Source organism: Oryctolagus cuniculus, chromosome Y, assembly GCF_051225735.1.
Source record: "Oryctolagus cuniculus isolate XC-2025 breed Fujian yellow rabbit chromosome Y, ASM5122573v1, whole genome shotgun sequence".
NCBI lineage: Eukaryota > Metazoa > Chordata > Mammalia > Lagomorpha > Leporidae > Oryctolagus > Oryctolagus cuniculus.
This window is the reverse complement of record NC_142889.1, coordinates 6,576,768-6,586,389: the sequence shown is the minus strand read 5'-3', so window position 1 is coordinate 6,586,389 and position 9,622 is coordinate 6,576,768.

The window sequence follows — 9,622 nt, the reverse complement described above, 5'->3', positions numbered from 1 at the left end:
TCTTTCTATGAAGCCAGCATCTCCTTAATCCGTAAGCCGGACAAAGCTGCAGCATCGAAAGAGAATTACAGACCAATATCCCTGATGAACATAGATGCAAAAATCCTCAATAAAATTCTGGCCAATAGAATGCAACAACACATCAGAAAGATCATCCACCCAGACCAAGTGGGATTTATCCCTGGAATGCAGGGATGGTTTAATGTGCGCAAAACAATCAATGTGACACACCACATTAACAGACTGCAGAAGAAAAACCATATGACTATCTCAATAGATGCCAAGAAAGCATTTGATAAAATGCAACACCCGTTCATGATGAAAACTCTAAGCAGACTGGGTAGGGAAGGAACATTCCTCAAGACAATCATAGCAATTTATGAAAAACCCACAGCCAGCATCCTATTCAATGTGGAATAGTTGGAAGCATTTCCACTGAGATCTGGTACCAGAGAGGGATGCCCACTCCCACCACCGCTATTCAATATAATTCTGGATGTTTTTTCCAGTGCCATTAGGCAAGAAAAAGAAATTAAAGGGATACAAATTGGGAAGGAAGAACTCAAACTATCCCTCTTTGCAGATGATATGATTCTTTATTTAGGGGATCCACAGAAATCTACTAAGAGACTATTGGAACTCATCGAAGAGTTTGGCAAAGTAGCAGGGTATGAAATCAATGCACAAAAATCAACAGCCTTTGTATACACAAGGAATGCCACAGCTGAGAAAGAACTGCTAAGATCAATCCCATTCACAATAGCTACAAAAACAATCAAATACCTTGGAATAAACTTAACCAAGGACGTTAAAGATCTCTACTATGAGAATTAGAATATCTTAAAGGAATAGAAGAGGATACCAAGAAATGGAAAAATCTTCCATGCTCATGGATTGGAAGAATCAATATCATCAAAATGTCCATTCTCCCAAAAGTAATTTGTAGATTCATTGCCATACCAAACAAAATACCAAAGACATATTTCTCAGATCTGGATAAAATGATGGTGAAATTCACATTGAGGCACAGGAGACCTCAAATAACTAAAGCAATCCTGTACAATAAAAACAGATCAGGAGGGCCGGCGCCGCGGCTCACTAGGCTAATCCTCCGCCTTGCGGCGCTGGTACACCGGGTTCTAGTCCCGGTCGGGGCACCGGATTCTGTCCCGGTTGCCCCTCTTCCAGGCCAGCTCTCTGCTGTGGCCAGGGAGTGCAGTGGAGGATGGCCCAGGTGCTTGGGCCCTGCACCCCACGGGAGACCAGGAAAAAAGCACCTGGCTCCTGGCTCCTGCCATCGGATCAGCGCGGTGCACTGGCCGCAGCGTGCCGGCCGTGGCGGCCATTGGAGGGTGAACCAACGGCAAAAGGAAGACCTTTCTCTCTGTCTCTCTCTCACACTGTCCACTCTGCCTGTCAAAAAAAAAATAGATCAGGAGGCATCACCATACCACATTTCAAATCTTACTACAGGGCAGTATAATGGTACTGGTACAAAAACAGCAGGGATAGACCAAGGGAACAGGATAGAAACACGAGAAATCAATAAACATCTACAACCAACTTATATTTGATCAAGCAGCTAAAACCAATGCCTGGAGCAATGACAGTTTATTCAACAAATTGTGCTGGGAAAACTGGATTTCCACATGCAGTCATATGAAGCAAGACCCCTACCTTACACTTTACACACACACACACACACACACACACACACACACACACCAGTCAACATGGATTAAAGATCTAAAGCTATGACCTGACACCATTAATTTATTAGAGAACATCAGAGAGACCCTGCAAGATACAGGCATAGGCAAATATTACTTGGAAATGTCCACAGAGGGACTGGCAGTCAAAGCCAAAATTAACAACTGGGATTACTTCAAATTGAGAAGTTTCTGTACTGCAAAACAAACTGTCAGTATAGTGCAGGGGTAACATACAGTATGAGAAAAAAGCTTGCAAATTATACAAGTGATAAAGGATTAATAACCAGAATCTACAAAGAGATTAAGAAACTCCTTAACAACAAAACAAACAACCCACTTACGAGATGGGCCAAGGACCTAAATACACATTTTTCTTTTTTCTTTTTTTTTTTTGACTGGCAGAGTGGACAGTGAGAGAGAGAGACAGAGAGAAAGGTCTTCCTTTGCCGTTGGTTCACCCTCCAATGGCCGCCGCGGCCGGCGCACCGCGCTGATCCGATGGCAGGAGCCAGGAGCCAGGTGCTTTTCCTGGTCTCCCATGGGGTGCAGGGCCCAAGCACCTGGGCCATCCTCCACTGCACTCCCGGGCCACAGCAGAGGGCTGGCCTGGAAGAGGGGCAACCGGGACAGAATCCGGCGCCCCGACCGGGACTAGAACCCGGTGTGCCGGCACCGCTAGGTGGAGGATTAGCCTAGTGAGCCACGGCGCCGGCCAAAATACACATTTTTCAAAAGAGGAAATCTAAATGGCCAATAGACACATGAAAGAATGCTCAGGATCAGTAGCCATCACGGAAATGCAAATCAAAACCACCATGAGGTTTCACCTCACCCTGGTTAGAATGGCTCACATTCAGAAATCTACCAACAGCAGATGCTGGTGAGGATGTGGGGAAAAAGGGACACCTACCCACTGTTGGTAGGAATGCAAACTGGTTAAGCCATTGTGGAATTCAGATTGGAGATTCCTCAGAAACCTGAATACAGTCCTACCACTGACTGAGAAATCCCATTTTTCAGAGTTTACCCAAAAGAACTTAAGTTGGCAAATAAAATAGCTATCTGTACCCTAATGTTTATTGCAGTCCAATTCACAATAGCTAAGACATGGAATCAACCTAAATGCCTATCAAAGAAGAGTGGATAAAGAAATTATGGGATATGTACTCAATAGAATACTATACAGCGGTAATGAAAAAAATTAAAACCGGGCATTTGCAACAATATGAGTGAATCTGGAAAACATCATGCTGAGTGAAATAAGCCAGTCCCAAAGGGACAAATATATGTTCTCCCTGATCTGTGACAACTGAGCACTAAAAGGAAACTTGTAGAAGTGAAACTGACACTATGAGACACAATTACTTGATCAACTCTTGTCCTGACTGTTGAGGACTTCTTACTATTTTATTCTTTTTAGTATTTTCTCTTCTATTTAATACCATTGTTTGATTCTTTAATTAGCACACAATTATTCTTAGGAGCTTTACTCTAACTGAAAATTAAATCCTGTTAAAAATAAATATGGAGAAGAGAGGAAAGAAATGTAGAGTTCAGCACATGCTCACTCAGACTTACCGCTAATGATAGAGCTACAAACATGCCATTGGACTCCACATCCCATTAAGTTGGCATGTACCAATGCCATCTCACTAGATAAACTGATCATTTTAAATTCTTTTTTTTTTAACAGGCAGAGTGGACAGTGAGAGAGAGAGACAGAGAGAAAGGTCTTCCTTTGCTGTTGGTTCACCCTCCAATGGCTGCCGCGGCCAGCACGCTGTGACTGGCACACCTTCTGATCGATGGCAGGAGCCAGGTATTTATCCTGGTCTCCCATGGGGTGCAGGACCCAAGGACTTGGGCCATCCTCCACTGCACTCCCTGGCCACAGCAAAGAGCTGGCCTGAAAGAGGGGAACCGGGACAGAATCTGGCGCCCCGACTGGGACTAGAACCCGGTGTGCCAGCACCGCACGGCGGAGGATTAGCCTAGTGAGCTGCGGCGCTGGCCTTAAATTCTTAATTGATCATAAAGATAGGATTAAGTATCAAAGGGATTACATAAATAACACCAGTGTCTGCTAATATTAATTGATAGAATTAAAAAGGAGAGAATGATCCAACATAGGAAGCGGGATACCCAGCAGACTCACAGGATGGCAAATGCCCTAAACAGCACACTGGACTCAGAATCAGCCCTTAAGGCATTCAGATCTGGAAAGAGCCCATGAGAGTTTCTCAGGCATGGAAAGCCAAGACACTCTGGCAAAAAAAATGACCTCAATGAAAGATCTGAGTGAGGTCCCAGCAGAAAGAATGGGCCATCAAAGAAGGAGGTACCTTTCTCTGAAGGGAGGAGAGAACTTCCACTTTGATTATGACCTTGTCTAAATAAGGTCAGAGTTGGTGAACTCAAGGGGCTTCCATAGCCTTGGCAGCTCATGACAAGAGCCTCGGGTGATTACTGACATCACAAATAAGATTGTCAATTGTTAAATCAACAACAGTTTACACTGTGCATTTATTCCCAATGTAGAATCTCCATATTTGATGTGTCCTACTATGATAATTAATGGTAAAACTAGTATTCAAACAGTACTGTATACTTTGTGTATCTGTGTGGGTGCAATCTGTTGAAATCTTTACTTAGTATACAGTAAGTTGATCTTCTGTATATAAAGATAGTTAAAAATGAATCCAAATAAGAATGGGATGGGTGAGGTTGTAGGAGAAGGAGTGGTTTTGAGTGGGAAGGTAGTTAAGGGGGGAAAATCTGATATAATCCAAAAGTTATACTTTTGAAACTTATTTTTATTAAATAAAAGTTCCTCTCCAAAAAAAATAAAGAAATTCAAAACACACACAAATACACTTATTCTGTGAAGTACTAAGCCTTTTTGCAGTAATGGAAATTTAAAATATATTATGTCAAAAACTAAAAAAAAAAAAAAAAAAAAAACAGAAAGAAAGAGAGAAGGAAGGATGGTGGGAGATAGAGTATAAGGGAGGATTTATTTTCATAGACTTTTATCTCAAACTCATTTTGAATCTCATAAAAATCAATTATTAAAATTTAAAAAGGGATTGAAGCGGCAAGATGTCCGAATAGGAAGGGAGCACACTGATAGTCCGGGGAGAGACAGTTTAATAAAAGTGGAGATACTGCAGGTTCAAGGAAGAGTAGGGGAAGAAAAAGCAGAAGAAACTCTTCCAGAACGAGTGATTCACAGTGGACCTGCATGGAGAGCGTGGGAGCCCACAGTTCGGGACACCAGCGGCAGACTCAACACACCAGTGCTGGAACATGAGGTGAGCCAAACCTCAATAGCCCGAGACACCGGCAGGCAAGTGGAAAGAGGAGACTAGAGGGAACAACCCCGGGGGGAAAGTTCACCAGGCTAACTAGAAGAGAGAGAGAGAGAGAAAGAGAGAGAGAGAGAGAGAGAGAAAAGTGACTGATATGGACACGGGTTTCTCTCTCTCTGCTCACCTCTCAAAGGCGAGCAAGACAAAGAGCAGGCGACATCTTGGAAATACGTCATAGGCAGAGTGACCTCAGGTCTGCACTGGCCCTGAGCCTGGCAGAAAAACCTGACTCTGGGCGGGGTGAATTAACAGATCAGGACCTAGTGAATGTGTGGTGCTACTGAACTGAGACAGTGAAAAAAGAGACTGTGGGGGAGAGAACTCACAGAATTCACGTGAGTACTCTCCAGAGATGCTGCAATTCCGTAACTTTGGCAACCCAGTGGGAGACTGAAGGAGAATTTGAGCCCACTCTGAGGGCAGAACAGATTCCCTGTGTGGTCCTTGGGAAAGAGCTTCCAATCTCTGGCTCCTGTGGGTATATCATTTGCCTGCTAACTACCTCCAACTTCGTTCAGCTCTGTGGAATTATTTCCCTTTTGAATCAAAAAAAGAAAGAAAGAAAGAGAGAGAGAACTACCATGCCTAACCTGGGAGTGTCACCTTTAGCAAACCAGAGCTCTCAGGCCACACCCATCTCAAGCCTCTAAGGCTCTATCAAAAACAGTCCACTTAATCTAGAGTCATAGTATAACAAGAAAAAGCACCACAGTGAAGAAACCAAATATCTCCAATATGCCAAATAACAAATGCAAAAACCAAGGTAATAAAAACAAGGAAGTCACTATGACGCCCCCAAATGAAAAAGACACCCCAATTCAAGATTATGAAGATGATGACATAGAAGAAATGCAAGAAGCAGATCTCAAAAAATTGATAAGAACATTAAGAAGTTCTCAAAAACAAATTCTTGAACTACAGAAATCCTTAATGGACAAGATAGAAAATCTCTCTCATGAAAATGAAATATTAAGGAGGAATCAAAATGAAACGAAACAACTAGTACAACAGGAAACTGTGATAGTGATGAGAAATCATAATGAAATGAAGAATTCAATAGATCAAATGACAAACACATTAGAGAGTCTTAAAAACAGAATGGGTGAAGCAGAAGAATGTCAGACTTAGAAGACAGAGCACAGGAAAGGATACAGTCAGACCAAAGAAAAGAAGAGGAAATTAGAAATCTAAAACATATTGTCGGGAATTTTCAGGATACTATTAAAAAAACCAACACTCGGGTTCTAGGAGTTCCTGAAGGCATGGAGAGAGAGAAAGGATTAGACGGCCTTTTTAGTGAGATACTTGCAGAGAACTTCCCGGGTTTGGAGAAGGACAGAGACATCCGAGTACAGGAAGCTCATAGAACCCCTAGTAAACATGACCAAAAGAGATCCTCACCACGACATATTGTAATTAAACTCACCACAGTGAAACATAAAGAAAAGAACCTAAAATGTGCAAGAGAGAAATGTCAGATTACTCTCAGAGGATCTACAATCAGACTAAAAAAAAAAAAAAGAAATATCCAATATCCCTGATGAACATAGATGCAAAAATCCTCAATAAAATTCTGGCCAATAGAATGCAACAACACATCAGAAAGATCATCCACCCAGACCAAGTGGGATTTATCCTTGGAATGCAGGGATGGTTTAATGTGCGCAAAACAATCAATGTGACACACCACATTAACAGATTGCAGAAGAAAAACCATATGATTATCTCTAATGACGCAGAGAAAGCATTTGATAAAATACAACACCCTTTCATGATGAAAACTCTAAGCTAACTAGGTATGGAAAGAACATTCCTCAAGACAATCAAAGCAATCTAAGAAAAACCCACAGCCAGCATCATATTCAATGGGGAAAAGTTGGAAGCATTTTCCACTGTGATCTGGCACCAGAAAGGGATGCCCACTCTCACCCCCTGCTATTCAATATAGTTCTGGAATTTCTAGCCAGAGCTATTAGGCAAGAAAAAGAAATTAAAGGGATACAAATTGGGAAGGAAGAACTCAAACCATCCCTCTTTGCAGATGATATGATTCTTTATTTAGGGGACCCAAGGGACTCTACTAAGAGACTATTGGAACTCATAGATGATTTGGCAAAGTAGCAGGGTATAAAATCAATGCACAAAAATCAACAGCTTTTGTATACACTGGCAATGCCACAGCTGAGGAAGAACTTCTAAGATCAATCCCATTCACAATAGCTACAAAAACAATCAAATACCTTGGAATAATTTTCACCAAGGACGTTAAAGATCTCTACGATGAAAATTACACAACGTTAAAGAAAGAAATAGAAGAGGATACTAAAAAATGGAAAAATTTTTCCATGCTCATGGATTGGAAGAATCAATATCATCAAAATGACCCTTCTCCCAAAAGCAATTTATAGATTCAATGCAATACCAATCAAGATACCAAAGACCTTCTTCTCAGATCTGGAAAAAATGATGCTGAAATTCATATGGAGACACAGGAGACCTCGAATAGCTAAAGCAATCTTGTACAACAAAAACAAAGCCGGAGACATCTCAATACCAGATTTCAGGACATACTACAGGGCAGTTGTAATCAAAACAGCATGGTACTGGTACAGAAACAGATCAATAGAACAATGGAACAGAATAGAAAATCCAGAAATCAATCCAAACATCTACAGCCAACTTATATTTGATCAACGATCTAAAACCAATTCCTGGAGCAAGGACAGTCTATTCAATAAATGGTGCTGGGAAATCTGGATTTCCACATGCAGAATCATGAAGCAAGACCCTTACCTTTCACCTTACACAAAAATTCACTCAACATGGATTAAAGACTTAAATCTAAAATATACGACCTGACACCATCAAATTATTAGAGAGCCTTGAAAAAACCCTGCAAGATATAGGTACCGGCAATGACTTCTTTGAAAACACCCCAGAAGCACAGGCAGTCAAAGCCAAAATTAACATTTGGGATTGCATCAAATTGAGAAGTTTCTGTACTGCAAAAGAAACAGTCAGGAAAGTGAAGAGGCAACCGACAGAATGGGACAAAATATTTGCAAACTATGCAACTGATAAAGGGTTGATAACCAGAATCTACAAAGAGATCAAGAAACTCCACAACATCAAAACAAACAACCCACTTAAGAGATGGGCCAAGAACCTCAATAGACATTTTTCAAAAGAGGAAATCCAAATGGCCAACAGACACATGAAAAAATGTTCAAGATCACTAGCAATCAGGGAAATGCAAATCAAAACCACAATGAGGCTTCACCTCACCCCAGTTAGAATGGCTCACCTACAGAAATCTACCAACAATAGATGCTGGAGAGGATGTGGGGAAAAAGGGACACCTACCCACTGTTGGTGGGAATGCAAATTGGTTAAGCCACTATGGAAGTCAGTTTGGAGATTCCTCAGAAACCTGAATATAACCCTACCATTCAACCCAGCCATCCCACTCCTTGGAATTTACCCAAAGGAAATGAAATTGGCAAACAAAAAAGCTGTCTGCACATTAATGTTTATTGCAGCTCAATTCACAATAGCTAAGACCTGGAACCAACCCAAATGCCCATCAACAGTAGACTGGATAAAGAAATTATGGGACATGTACTCTATAGAATACTATACAGCAGTCAAAAACAACAAAACCTGGTCATTTGCAACAAGATGGAGGAATCTGGAAAACATCATGCTGAGTGAATTGAGCCAGTCCCAAAGGGACAAATATCATATGTTCTCCCTGATCGGCGACAACTAACTGAGCACCAAAGGGGAAACGTGTTGAAGTGAAATGGACACTATGAGAAACAGTGACTTGATTAGCTCTTGTCCTGACGGTTGATGTACAATGTAATACTTTATCCATTTTAGTATTTTTTTGTTCTAGTACCATTGGTTGAACTCTGTAATTAACACACAATTATTCTTAGGTGTTTAAATTTTAACTGAAAAGTGATCTCTGTTAGGAATTTGGAAAGCATTAAGCTGAGAGAAATAAGCCAGTCCCAAAGGGCCAAATCCCATATGTTCTCCCTGATTGGTGACAACTGACTGTACACCAAAAAGGAAACCTGTTAAAGTGAAACAAACACTATGAGAAACAGTGACTTGATCAGCATAGCCCTGACTGTTGATGAACAACTTAATACGTTATCCCTCTTAGATTTTTTTTGTTCTACTTAATACTTTTGGTTGAATACTGTAATCAATACACAGTTATTCTCAAGTGTTGAAACTTAACTGAAAAGTGATCGCTGTTAAATATAAGAGTGGGAATAAGAAAGGGAGGAGATGTGCAATTTGGGACATGCTCAAACTGACTTACTTCAAACGGTAGAGTTAGAAACATGCCAGGGGATTCCAATTCAATCCCATCAAGGTGGCATGTACCAATGCCATCTCACTAGTCCAAGTGATCAATTTCTGTTCACAATTGATCATAATGAAAGGACTAAGAGCCAAAGGGATCACATAAACAAGAATAGTATCTGTAAATACTAGCTGATAGAATAAAAATGGAGAGAATGATCC